Genomic DNA, 14,835 nt, shown 5'->3' on the forward strand with positions numbered 1-14,835 from the left:
CACGTGTTTAAAACATAAGCGTGACTGCTTTTCCAAATACACTTTATTTAACTGATGTATAAATTTAAATAATAAAACATATTTTAAGTGTTGTTATTGAGGTTTGATTGCATTGCTAAGATCATGTTACGTTGTCGAGTGTTTAGTGTCCCAAGAAATGATATTTATTGTTACTGCGCTTTGAACAAGAGCCAGATATTTCCATACATTTCTCAATGAAAATTCTAAAATATTAGTAGTTTTGATACAAATAGTAATATGATACAAAATGTCGAAAATAAAAAATATCTAAACCTTTGAAAAGGACCCGAAATTTGACATATTACTAATTATTGGGTTTGTTAGTGATATACAGACCCGTAGTATGATAAGATTTTCTGTCTGAAACAACGAAAAACACCGAAACTTTGGAAGCCCATGGAGGCTGTTTTTACCTTGTATACCTGCGCGAGCTCTTGTCAATGCAACGGCAAGCCGAGAACCAGTAACTGCAATATAAATTATATTAACCCAAAGAAATTTTTTCTAAATGAAAGCTGTTTCCTTTTTGCGTAACTGGTCGAAGTTATACAAGTATACATGTATGTACTTCATAGATCTTTCAGTCTCAATTATGTTGATCAGTAGAAAATTAAAGGGGCCGATGACAAGCTTTTACAAAAATCTAACCTTGTTACGAATTTGTGTTGTTTACCTACCTCATTGTCTCATTGTGTCAGTTAGATTATATGTATCTATTTCAATTTACAGATATATTTGATTCAGACAGGAAGTCGAAATGAAATTAATAAGAAGATCCTTTGAAAGTATTGAGCACAACAGCGCAATTGATTTTTAGAAAATTCAGAATAAGGTAATATAATGAAAGAGAATGAAACTATATAGTATGCCATAATCATGACTACCCAACCCACCACTGGCGTAAACAACACTCGATAATGATAAAGTAACATTAAAATGATAATTTTGACACTTAAAAACTGTAATTATGAATGTTAATTGAAAGTATTAATTTGCCTTTTGAAGATTTATTGGTACATCTAAATGCCAAAAAATGCGTATACGGCTTCTCTGCATTATATAGTAATAGTAGTCCTTGTCTGAGACAACGGACAGAGATTTTTTGAAACAAAAAAACACTTGTTTCATTTTTATGACTAGAGGGTATAACCCTTGCTATTGCACGAATGCATGGATGAACATCGTACACAGCTGTTTTTAATCATAGTTTTGTTCAAAATACATGTATATAGCTCTAAACTTGAACACTAACCGTTCGAATTAAAGCAGGAATCAGTAAAAGTTATGTTATTTCTTCTCCTTACGAACAAATATTTAATGCTCCATAACTTTAAATTAAAAACGTATTGACGTATCACATATATGGCAAAAATGTGCCGACATCTTAAAAAAGATATTTCTATATATCGCTTTGAAAAGATTTACCAACATCTCATCGCCTATGTTTTGATTCAACGGATCTTGAGACAGTGATTCAGATAGAACTTCTGTGTCCTTTACGCTTACGGAGGTGATTGGCAAATTGGCTGCTTTTATTGACATTACGGTTAATTTTATTGTATGTGAAGTTGTAGTACATAACCAAAAGCCATTAATAGTAATGAGGTTATGTTAGTTTATCGGAAATATCACATTTTCAGCGGATATGCGCGTTTAGAGTGAAAATTCTTCCGCTGAAGAACGAGTGCATTTTATTCCGATTCAAAGATAAAACCATTTTATCATACCATCTCACGTTAAATATATGTAATATCTAAAATATGTTCAATAGCTGAATATGGTGCCAATATGAACTAATGAAAAATAGATCAATACACCGCTAATTACTCAGCACCCTGATATGAAAATTCACTTCAGTGTATGGATAAATATTGACTTTTCGTATCAAGTTAACTTACAAGGGAATAGAATCGATATTGTATAACAAAAATGTATTCCATGTTATTTACTAAATTAAATGTGCTGTATTGCTTAATTGTACAGAAATGGTAAAATGTAGTGTTTGTTATGTGGGATTAAGAGAGAATGCCCAATAATCGTACCAGTGTGGCATTATAAGTTATTTTATGCCTACAACATTTTTGTCTGAAATATAGGTTACATTTTACACAATAATTCAAAACCATATACTCAGCTTCTATCGGATACAGAAAAAGAACTTAGTGGTGAGTATATTTGCTTCAGTCGTAACGTCAAGTATGACGTTACAAAATTAAGGATATAATGGTGACGTCTTGATATTTCATACAACAAAGTGTTTATCGTTTCAAGCCAGCGTTTTGTTTCATTTACTAACAATTATGATGAATTTTGGCTGACATTATTCTATAAATAGTAGACGTACAATTGTAAAAATGCTATAAGAAGTATATTGATCTGGAATTATGCATTCAGCTCTCATGGATTTTGCTATGTTGGTTCCACTCGAGAATTATCAAGGTACTGTTAAAATAATCGTATTTTGACATATTTACATTTTTTTCAAACATTGATGGTATCATAAGAATAAAAAACAAAATATTGCTCTCGGAAGAACTGCACACACCTAACATTGTTAGAGCAACATACACAAACCAAGTGACTATCTGATACAATACTGACTATAAAGGAAGGGGATAACAGACGCTTATTTTACAGCAAGATAACTTATAAATGTGTTGTTTTTCAGTAAAAGCTCTGTTTTATGAAATAAAAGTACAGAAACTTATTGAGTGTACATTCAAGATTCTAAGTCTAAATGATATCATCATTGGCATATGCGCGGTTGAAAAGTAGGTATGAATAAAAACCGGACAGCAAAACAGCTGGTGGAAATTATACACACCATAATATCTGTGAAACCCCTAGGTAATCGTTGTGTTAATGCAAAACGATGGTAAGAAAAGAAGACATCTAACAAAAACATGTTTCCCTGAGCTGGTCTGATCTATACAACGTAATATGTATTGGCACAACATAAGGTTGCTTTGCACTTAAAATGCATCGCCATATGTTGTTTTACTTAAAGTGGAAAAATGCGCATTTTTCAAGTAAAAAATCCAGCTGAAATAGATGTGCGTGTAAAAATGGTGGATGAAATTATAGCTTTTAACTCAATATACCAGACTCTTCCTGTTAAAAGTACGACTCCCATCAAAACTGTAAATGTAAATAATAAGTTTCCAAACATCACGGTTCTTATTTTGGATGGGACAGTCTTTTTAAGAAAAGTCAAACTGCATGCAGGAGTTGCTTCCCTTCCACTACAGAAATATCTGCCTATAGTAAAGGAAGATCACTACTCAAAGCTTGAGAAAAAGGTATTAATTTGTATAGATCCGATTCTTATTTCTAAAGCTCAACTTCAAATACTATGCGCATTTTGTTAATTTAACACATGTTAAGATCTAATGCCCCACGCAGCCGAAAATTGCTTTATAAAATATCTCTCCAAAAACGCACTAGTACATAAACAAACGCTAATGGCACTTTAACCTACAATTTTATTATTTTCAAAAACATCAGAGTAAATTGTACAGCACGAGAAACATGCAAAGATAAAAATCTGCGTTAGCAGTCGTATTGATGTTTTATATTACTAATTCATGCGTGTTTGGCAATTTTCTGTTAAATACATGAATATATTTGCCCTACGTTTGAGCAGTCGCTGAAGTCGGATAAATAAACTAAATCACAACATCGCGCGCTATATTTTGTGCTCTCTTGACAATAGTTGCTTTTTGTCATTTTTATCTGTTTTATATTGGTGTATGCGCTGCTAAAGTAAGGCTTTCATTAATTATTTAAAAGTTAATACATTTTCCCTAACTTTTGGCAACTGACTGAAAGTATAGGTAAATCTTGCAAAAATTCTGCACCTTCCTGGGATGTAGAAACATACTGTTTGAATCCTTACATAAGGGCAGCGGACGTCTTGGTGTCGGTTACGTATACAGTTTTCTTTATAAACAAAATAATGATGTACAAGGTGTTTGAAACGTTCGGCTTTTTAACGTAATAGACACCAAAGAAAAAAGAAAAAACACATTTATGAGATTACGTCTGTCGAAGCTAAAAACTATCCCTCGGAGAAAAACCTTAGTGTATATCCCGTGAGTTAAAAAAGGCATCAGTTGTAGATAAATGATTTGTTAGAGGTAGGTACAGCTATGTCACTGTGCCTCCAACGCGCTATGTGGTACAGGTACAAGGGTGCTTCAAAAACTTCTGATACTAGGCCCAAAAACTGCAAACGAGAAAATGTACCTACATAAACCTATTCCAACCCTCAAAGTACTTCCCCTTAATAGAATTGCATTTTTAGATGCTATATCCATTGTCTAAAAGCGTCAGGTAGTCTGCCCTTGTCATCTGTTACAGGCACTGATGAATTGCGTTTCCAATGGCACTTTTACTATCATATCGTCTTACAGACAACATTTCCTCCGGGCGAGGAAATAGAAAAATGTCGCATGACCTTTAATCTGGAGAATATGGTGGGTGTTGATGTATTGTTTTCCTTTTCGTTGTGCAAAAAGTTGATGACAGCACTACTTTTTGGGGATAGAGCATTGTCATGAAGGAGAAAAATGTCTTTCAAACCAGTGCTTGGTCGTTTTTCTTATAGAATTTCTTGGTGGAATTAAGTACTGTATTATTGTATAAACTGCTAGTGAAAGATTTTCCTGTTTGACAAGGGATCTGCAGAACTGGGCCACAAAAATTAAAGAAAATTGTATGCAAAACCTTTTGTTGCTTTTTTGATACTCTTCTATTACCAGGCGTTTTTCATCTTTTTCTTTTTAAACATATACATCCATGTTTCATCTCCTGTAAGTAAGTTAGATGGTTTTCTATGGTCTCAGTTTTAAACAGAATAATCTAACCTTTTTCTGATTATGGGTCAATGAATAAGGTATCCACCCAGCACAGACCTAAATGCTTTGTCAAAATAGTGTGAACTGGTCCCCCCTTACTAGGTACCTCTTTCACAGAATACCTCCTATCTTCCGCGGACATCAAATTCTTAGAGGTCAACGATGTCTTAGGTCGACTTCAAGGTAGACAGACGAACAAAGTTTAGTAGGTGCATTACAAACTGGTGTAAAATAATCTGATGATATCTACAGGTTGTTCTTGTCTCAGCTTTTATTACCTATAGACACCTTAACGATGTAAATGCCTACATTGTAAAAATATAAAACATAAATGATATAATTAGCGTAAATGTTCATTTAAACTAATTTCTGGCATTTGTCTTCTAGTTGACTTTTACTTGTATCATATAGCGTTTAATACACGAAGCCATAAAATAGCTATTCTTTTGGCTGATGCTTGAAGACACTTCATGAACTTCATGAATGACGTAGATGTTACACTAAATGATACCGCAAACACATTATTCTTGTATTATTTGTTTTTGTTTTCTCGCACTTGCAGGTAACATAAACATTTCAAAATGCATTTGTAACTGATAAAACATTTTCAGAATTCTTTGTTCCAAAGTCTGGTCTTAATTACAGTGCATTACTTTCAGGAATCCTTAAAGTACATAGTATATCTTTCTTTAATATTGTTTTTAGCTCACCTGAGCACGAAGTGCTCAAAGGAGCTTTTGTGATCGCCCTGTGTCCGTCGTCTGTTGTCAAACATTTGACTGTTTACACACTATAGGTCACAATTTTGATCCAATCCAAATGAATGTTACCTTCAATAAAGTCTTGGACGAATTAGATATTAGGTCATCTGGGATCAAGAAATAGGTCACGAGGTCAAATCAAAGGAAAAGCTTGTTAACACACTAGAGGCCACATTTTTGATGATATCTCTATGAAACTTGGTCAGAATGTTAATCATGATGATCTTTAGATTAACTTTAAATCAGGGTCATGTGGGATCAAAAACTAGGCCACCAGGCCAAATAATCTAAGGAAAACCTTGTTAACACTCCAGAGAGGCCACATTTAGGACCGTATCTTCATGAAACTTGGTCAGAATGTTAAACTTAGTGTTCTCAAGGTTAAGTTTGAATCTGTGCAATGTGGGTCAAAAACTAGGTCATCAGTTCAAATCAATGGAAAAGCTAGTTAACACTATAGAGGCCACATTTATGACCATATCTTAATGAAACTATGTCAGAATGTTAATATTGATGATTTCTATGTCAAGTTCAAATCTGGGTCAGGTGGGATCAAAAGCTAGGTCACCAGGTCAAATCAAAGGAAAATATTGTTAACACCCTAGAGGCCACATTTATGATCATATCTTAATGAAACTTGGTCAGAATGCTAATCTTGATAAATGTTAGGTAAAATTTAAATCTGGGTTACGTGGGATCAAAAACTAGGTCAACAGGTCAAATCAAATGAAAAGCTTGTTAACACACTAGAAGCCACATTTATGAAATATCTCTATGAAATTTGGTGAGAATGTTAATCTTGAAAATCTTTAGGGCAAGTTCAAATCTGGATCATGTGGGGTCAAAAACTAGGTCACCAGGTCAAATCAAAGAAAAAGCTAGTTTACACACTAGATGACACATTTATGACCATACCTTCATGAAACTTAGTCAGAGTATTAATCTTGATGATCTTTAGGGCAAGTTCAAATCTGAGTCATGTGGGGTGAAAAACAAGGTCACCAGGTCACAAAATCAAAGGATAAGCTTGTTTACATTCTAGAGGCCACATTGATGACTATATCTTCATGAAACTTAGTCAGAATGTTAATCGTAATGATCTTTAGTTCAAATTTGAATTTGGGTTATGTGAAATCAAAAACTAGGTCACTAGGTCAAATCAAAAGAAAAGCTAATTAACACTCTAGAGGCCACATTTATGAAATATCTTAAAGAAACTTGGTCACCAGGTCAAATCAAAGAAAAGCTTGTTAACATTCTAGAGGCCACATTTATGACCATATCTCTATGAACCTTGGTCAGAATGTTAATATTGATGATCTTTAGGTAAGCTTCAAACCTAAGTCAAGTGGGATTGAACATAAGGTCACCAGATCAAAACATCAAAGGAAAAGCTTGTTAACACTCTAGAGGCCACTTTTATGAATTATCTTCATGAAACTTGGTTAGAATGTTAATCTTGATGATTTTAGGTCAGGTTCGAATCTGGGTCATGTGGAATTAAAAACTAGGTCACCAGATCAAATCAAACGAAAAGCTAGTTAACACTATAGAGGCCACATTTATAACCCTATCTTCATGAAACTTGGTCAGAATGTTATTCTTGATGATCTTTAGCTCGTTCTAATCTAGGCCATGTGGGGTTAAAAACTAGATCATCAGTTCAAATCAAATGTAAAGCTTGTTAACACTCTAGAAACCTAATTTTAAGTCTGAAACTTATGAAAATTGATCAGAATGTTTGTCTTGATGACTTCTAGGTCAGGTTTGAATCTGAGTTATGTGGGATTCAAAAACTAGGTCACCAGATCAAATCAAAGGAAAAGCTTGTTAACACTCTAGAGGTCACATTTATGACTGTATCTACATGAACCTTGGTCAGAATGTTAATCTTTATGATCTTTAGGTCAGGTTGGTACTTAGGTTATGTGGAATTAAAAACTAGGTCGCAGGTCAAATCAAAGGAAAAGCTAGTTAACATTGTAGAAACCACATTTATGACCATTTTTTAATTAAACTTAGTCAGATGTTAATCTTGATGACCTTAAGGTCAAGTATTAATCTGGATCAGGTGGGGTCAAAAACTAGGTCACCAGGTCAAATTTAAGGTAAAGCTTGTTAACAATCTACAGGCCACATTTGCCAAATTTATGATTGTCTCTTCATGAAACTTGGTCAGAATATTAATCTTTACGATTTGTACGTCAGCTTTAAATCTGTGTTATGTGGGGTCAAAAACTATGTCACTAGGTCAAATCAAAGGAAAAGCTTGATAACACTCTAGAGACCACATTTATGACCATATCTAAATGAAACTTGGTCAGAATATTTATCTTGATGACTTTAAGTTCCAGTCTTCATCAGGTGGGGTAAAAACTAGGTCACCAGTTCAAATCAAAGGTAAAGCTTGTTAACACTCTAGACACCTAAGTGTAAGTTCAACACATGAGAATTGATCAGAATGTTTGTCTTGATGACCTCTATGTCAAAATCGAATCTCGGTCATGTGGGGTCAAAAACTAGGTCACCAGTTAGAATTAGGTCAGGTGAGCGATACAGGGCCTTCAGGGCCCTCTTATTTTTGTTTATGTTTGCTTTGCGTACAAAATAAAAGTGAGCGAGATAGTTGTGGTTATAAATTACCACAATTTTGACCTCCACACAAATAGGTTAATCATTTTAAGCTCACAAAGTCATCAGCATTTCGTTTAATGTTTCATTGTTATCTTTATCTGCGGTGATTGACATATACACTGACAAATCAAATACATTAAAGTAATAATACAGATGTGCAAATGCTCTACTTGAGGTCTATAATATTGAAATACAACATTGTAATAGTTGTTACAAAAGACGCATTATTATACATTGTAGACACGTGTGATAGTAGTGAGCATTCTTATTGTCGGCGAATTGGTTTTAGATTTACCTACTAAGAATTCAAAGTTTGACTGCGACTGATTTGTAATTCTGCAGTACTTTTTGTCATTTAATAACGTCTGTGGAGCAAGTTGTAGCAAAACTACATGCTCGTTATTGCAATAAATTACATGTTATGTGTTGTTATTGGCGGATTCAAAAATCAAGCATGCATGCTTAGTTTGTCAGACTGCCCGATTGATTCAGCGCATACAGAACTACTAGTATATAACAGCAAATAGTGTGATATTGGCAACTCATCTTGCCAGTCTCTTAGATTTATTCAACCTATACATTACTACTAGTATACAAGGTTAGTGTGATACTGGCAACTTAGACTGCCTGATTGATTCAACGCATAATGAACAAGTAGTATACAACAGCAAATAGTGTGATATTGGTAACTTACCTCATCAGTCTGCCAGATTAATTCAACGCATACAGACCTACCAGTGTACCTCGGGTAATGTTGTAATACTAGCAAATAACGTTGTCTGTCAGCTTGATTATCAAATCGCATCAAAGTTTACATTTATCTATCTGTTATACAACGGCAAAAAAGTGTGACATTGGAAACTGCATGTTGTGATAATTTAATAACGAAACTTACTTGTCTTGTTTCTATTGGTGTTTATTTCTGTTTGAAAGACAATAATTACAGAAAAATAAATGATTTTTACTATATAAAAGCTCTAAATTATTGACGTCAATTCCCACATTTCAGAAACTGTATCAATATCTACAAGCCTTTCATCATTAAATAGACCTAGCTAAATTAGTTCTTATAAATAATTGATGTTAAGTGTGATTGCTATGAACTAATTGCTTACATTTATAGACATATCATACATCCTACTTAAATAAAGTATAACGATATAAGTAAGATTCAATTAACACAAATATTTGATGATAATTAAACTCGATGCAAGCCAGTGATACGGTTTTATGTTATCTGCATTATGTTGTTAAAGAGAAGTGATATCGCAATAAAACAAGCCCGAAAACTCTTAACGTATGACGAAGACAACGAGAGTCGTTTACGAAATACTTAGACTAATGCCATAACGTAAGAACTAGCCACAAAGACGTCTTACGTTTGTATCATTTAAAACGTAATATCTCTGTAACTTCCAAACCAAATCTGAAATTGTAATTATGTATTATATTTGTGCTTAAGGGGTAAGTATTGTGGCCCATGTCAACGACGTCTTCATAACATCAACTTTGTCTGCAAAAAGTTCTTGTTATTAATTTTAATTTTGTTATTAAATCAAGAGAAAATGTACTGCACAAGTATTGTGTATTAAAAATCACGGAATCATTTAAAGAGTAAGACTATTTATTTTCAACAAGATATTACTCCTTGTTGTCATAAAAATACATTTAACTGAAATATGCAGATAAGTCGATTTCTTTTGACATAGATTTCTCTCGAAATCATAAAACAGTCTATCTGTAGATGTACAAGCTCTAGTTTGTTCTATTGGGTGTCTTTCCATTTTAGTAATTACAGTTGCTTGCGGACATGTTACTGGTTATATAACGTTACTAGTTAAATACTAAATATATACTAAATATATACTAACCTGCACATAACGGGAACAAAGTTATAGAGCTAGTCTACGTATTTAATGAGCAACCCTCGTATTATTCAGATCTATCAGACAAAATATTTCTGCCTAAGAACATATTGTAAATATAAATTCTAGAGACATCTGGCCTGCAAATATTACTGTAACATGTTTTTAAAATAGATTTTTAAAACATAAACAAATTAATAATTTTTGAGTGCTACGGTCATAAGTGACATCGTTCGTGTTGTTCTTCGTAAAACTTTATCTAGGACCGTTGTGAAATATTCTGATACAATCATTTGCTTGTATTTTAATAATGGTGCCTAAACGTAGCGATTTCAAAGTACAAACATGTTTGTCTTTTCAAAATAATAATGACAATGTTACTGGAAGTCAGACATGTAACTGCAAGTTTAAACAGAAACTAAATCAATGTTCATTCATATATTCGAATGAATAGACAATGCTTTGATGTTGGTAGAAGTGTCAGATTAAATAAATTAATTAGAATGCAGCTGAGAGTTCATGAAGCTATCTTTCAAATACCCTTACCGCAAATGTTTTCTTTGTGTTGTTTGTGTGAGAGTGACTTCCTTTCCTTTTCTTTTCTAACTAATTTGAAAATGATACCGTATTAAAACCAGTATTTAATAAGAATAATTGTAAATACGTGAATGTTATCGTGACTGATTTCTACCGTTACGTTATAGCGTGTCGACAAGTTTAAAGAGCTCCAACTGACAACAAACCAGAAAGACAAACAAGCGCGCCAATACGACAAACCCCGTATTTGTCGTATCGGCGTGCTGATTTGGCGTTCTGGCGTGTAAAACGCACCAACACGCCAGAACGAAAAATAGCGTGCCAACACAATAAATATTATAAATTTGCCATACTGGCGCTCTAGCTGTCGTTCTATCATGTTGGCGTGTTTGGCACCCTTTAAACACGCCAACACGACAAATTGTTTTGTCGTTAGGTCGACGCGACACAACACAACAAAGAAACCGACAGAACAAAGCATTTTATTTTGCGTTGGCACCAATAACAAAGTCTCAAGGTTTTAAATTTATTGGTATATCGACAATATATATTGCCTTTAGCTATTTACATTCATAAAAAATTATGGCAAACACACACTGTACAATAGATTATAAAGCAGACACAGTACATTGTACAATTACAAGTGCAACCATGATGTCAAATAGCGATAATTTTATCTTAACATCTAATTTTATTACAATAACAAAGATTTTGAAAAGAAATGTATTGTTGTCTCGCGTAAGCGCGCGTGCTAACACGCCAAAACGAAATCCTTGTTAATGGTGCGCACGCTAACGCGAATTAAATCGTTTCGTTATGTCACGTTCTAAGTTTCGTTTTGTCGCGTAGGTATGCGTGCGAAAAAGACAAACAAAACTTTCAAAACTTTTGCTATGGCGTGTTTGTACGCGCGTCAAGACGGCAACTGAAATTGCGATAGCCAAACTGGATTTCCAAAACAAGAATTTGCTTAAGCTTTGATATATTGAAGTGACATTCATACTGCAATAGCTATACAAAACCGAAGCTTTTTTATTTGTTCGGTTAAGAGTCGCTCTGACAAAATTTAGGTCATATGGTGACCGTTCCAGCTTTTGATGGTAGAGGAATACCCTCCTGTGGGTATTGTGTATCAGAAATGGGTGAGCACCTGGGCAGAACTATAGACCTTTGTAGCCGATTGATTAGTTTACTCACATGATGAGCGATGATTCAAATCGACAACTGATTCGGAGTCAACGACCTTGACCTTTTGGCCATGGAATACTATTTATATTATTTTAATCGTACTTTTACATTTGTGCGTGTATACTTAAAATTGTACAACAAAAAGTTTGATAATAAAGTGCTGTACATGTAGAAATACTTTGCTATATTTAATTTTTGCCGTGTTGTTCTTCAGTTGGATCATATTATATTACTACCTTCTATATTTTTCAACAAACCGCAAAAATACTTCTTGCATTTTTTAACGAAAAGAAAAGCATTATCCCGCGAGCCGGATTCGAACCAGCGACCTAAGGATGACAGTTAACAATTCCACACTACAGTCCTCCGCTCTACCAACTGAGCTATCACGGGTTACTTATCGGAACTAACAAAACAGAAATATAATCAACTATTATTTTATTATACATAAAATTATCATTTGCATAAATAAATACAGAAATGTATACATTTTTATCACAAAGAGAATGTTTTATTACATACAGTCTACAAACTAAGTGCAGATGCACTGAGATACGTTTGTATTTCAGACATCTGTAAGGCGTTCTGCTTTCAAATCATAAACTTATACAGAAAATCTATCTCCTAATTAGAATTAAGGTGGAATGCGCCCCAATTTTTTTTTCCGAATTTCGTCCTGAAATTTATACTGTACAAAATTCAGGATATATGCGATTGAGTACCGATTTTATTTTGATGCCATTTTGTTCGAGGTTTTTCCTATTGTGTCACAAACATGGCCCCTGACGTCGCTTTTCGTGCAACGCCCACCTCCGAGTGCTCACGGCATTTTTCCTTTCCTGCGCTCTGAATGTCACATAAATGAAAAATGCAAAATAGTTGTCACTTTGCATGCAGAAAATGCCACTCGATGGTATAAAATTTAGCGAAAAAAGATTGACGCTTAAGACGTCAGAGGCGAAATGGTCACGTCAAAATGGAAAAACTCGCATCGAGTTTTGCTGCAAATTTTGCCTTAAAATCCAATTTGTGAAAAATTGGCTCGATAAAAATTCGTTTAACTTTGGTATGTTGTTTAACGGTATTTGTACTTTTAGCCGACACAAAGATAATTAGGGGTCACCGACTTACATTTTTCAATATTGACAATGTTTTACCCCTACCCCTACATGGTTTGAGGCTATGCGACGTTAGCGTTTAAAAGTATGTTTTCAGCTTACACAAGTTACGTTCGTTAATCTTAGAGACAGTAATTTTAGTTAAGACTGTGACTCAGTGCAGACTTGGAGCACCGGTATAAACTACAGACTCCGGTATATACCGGATTAACATAATTTGAACGAAAAATATCTTAAATGTATATATTTTGTAACCATGGTGATACTAACCCTAACCTTTAGTCAGTATTTTATGCTTATTACACTAAATGCGTGCTGACATGCAAAAATATGCATATTTTTGCCGTGAGCTACAATTGATGATACCATTAATGGTGAAAGGAAAACACTTTTGACACAATATATGTTTTGTACTACCTACTATTTATTTCCTATTGATGTTTTCAAAATGCAGATTCAAAGCTCGAATAATAGTTGTCTTTTCGGTTACTCTCGCTTTACCGTTAACCTTTTCTCCTAATACATACCGCAAGCCATTCACACAGTCCCTTGCAAATGCTAGCTATAAATGATCATAGGAAAGTCCGGTGACAGCTATTTTCCTTGCTAAATACTTGGAAATTATTTTGTTCTCCACACAGAGTTTACGCTCAATTTGGTTGCGATTTCTTTTAACAACACTTACATTTTTTAAATATTTCAAAGCATGATCAATTTTTATGAAAGAAGATGATGCTCTTTGTTCGAGATTTTTGTGACAGAACAAATGCATAAGTGTTTGCGTATCTTCACATGAGTCATGTGCGTTGTATTTACAGCCGAACTCCCTCTGATATATATTTACTAGCGATGCTGAAACTCCCTTTTCTGTTATAGATCTAAACAGTGGTAAAATGTCAACAAATCCATAAATCTGTTCAGAATGCTCGTCCAGACATCCGGCTTTAATACAACTTTTTACCAAGATTCTCATGTCGAATTGTTTTCCATTATGGGCAACTAAAATGTTATGTTTTTCATCCAACAACCGAATCCATTCAATAAAACTTTTCAACACATCACAAATGGTGCGCCCGGGGAGCGGTTTTCCTTCTTTGTATAAAACCTTTTTATCGTTTATTACAGAAATCGTAATTCCGGTAACTGCCGACGCTTGTTTAGTGATGTACCCGTCGGGAACGACATACTGGTTGAATTTTGTGCCGTTCCTGGACATCGCAGAAAGTTGCACAATTTCAGCTTCGTTCCCTAGTGACGTAGTTTCAATGTCGTAAAATATGAAATTTCCGCCAATGTTTCCTGCATTTTCGTGGTCGATAAACATACAGCTGATATATTGATTTCGGTGATGCTTTAAGTTAAAATATTCTTTGCGTGTTTTCAAATGAAAGACAGTTTTAACACATTTTTTAAGCTTAAGCATTTGCATAGCATCTGGTATATTAGGAATAAGGTGAGTAATTCGGTCAAAAATGTGCTTCCTCGATGTAGTCGAAAGAAGTCCATAATAAATAAATCCTAGTTTTCCCAATGTTTGCGCAAAGTCGTGTAGAATGAGTGCTTTAACCACACTTTTCAGTACTAGAATACATTCTGCATGAAATGAGACGGTGTAGGCAAATCGTACACTAGCTCCTAGACTATGATGTACCTTTTTACATTTTTTATGATTGAATGAATTGGACAGAGCCAGTCTATATCACATGTCTAATATCATAGTCTGAAATTTCAACATCATTGTGAATATCTAACATAGACTGGCTCTTGTCTCTATGAAATGGAATTAGAAAAATAAAAAGGAGAAAATATAGGAAATATGTTAACTGTCAGTCTAGGGGCTAGTGTAGGCAATTCG

At 34.1% G+C, this 14,835-nt stretch overlaps 1 non-coding gene across 1 annotated transcript; it reads right to left on the bottom strand.

The window, feature by feature from the left end:
* Window positions 1-12,163: 12,163 nt before the first annotated feature.
* On the bottom strand, window positions 12,164-12,255 carry Trnay-gua (transfer RNA tyrosine (anticodon GUA)). The gene is given in 2 exon segments: window positions 12,164-12,199; window positions 12,219-12,255. It is a non-coding gene; the product is annotated as a tRNA-Tyr (tRNA).
* Between the last annotated feature and the right edge of the window lie 2,580 nt (window positions 12,256-14,835).

The sequence above is a fragment of the Mercenaria mercenaria genome, chromosome 9 (assembly GCF_021730395.1).
Source record: "Mercenaria mercenaria strain notata chromosome 9, MADL_Memer_1, whole genome shotgun sequence".
Lineage (NCBI taxonomy): Eukaryota > Metazoa > Mollusca > Bivalvia > Venerida > Veneridae > Mercenaria > Mercenaria mercenaria.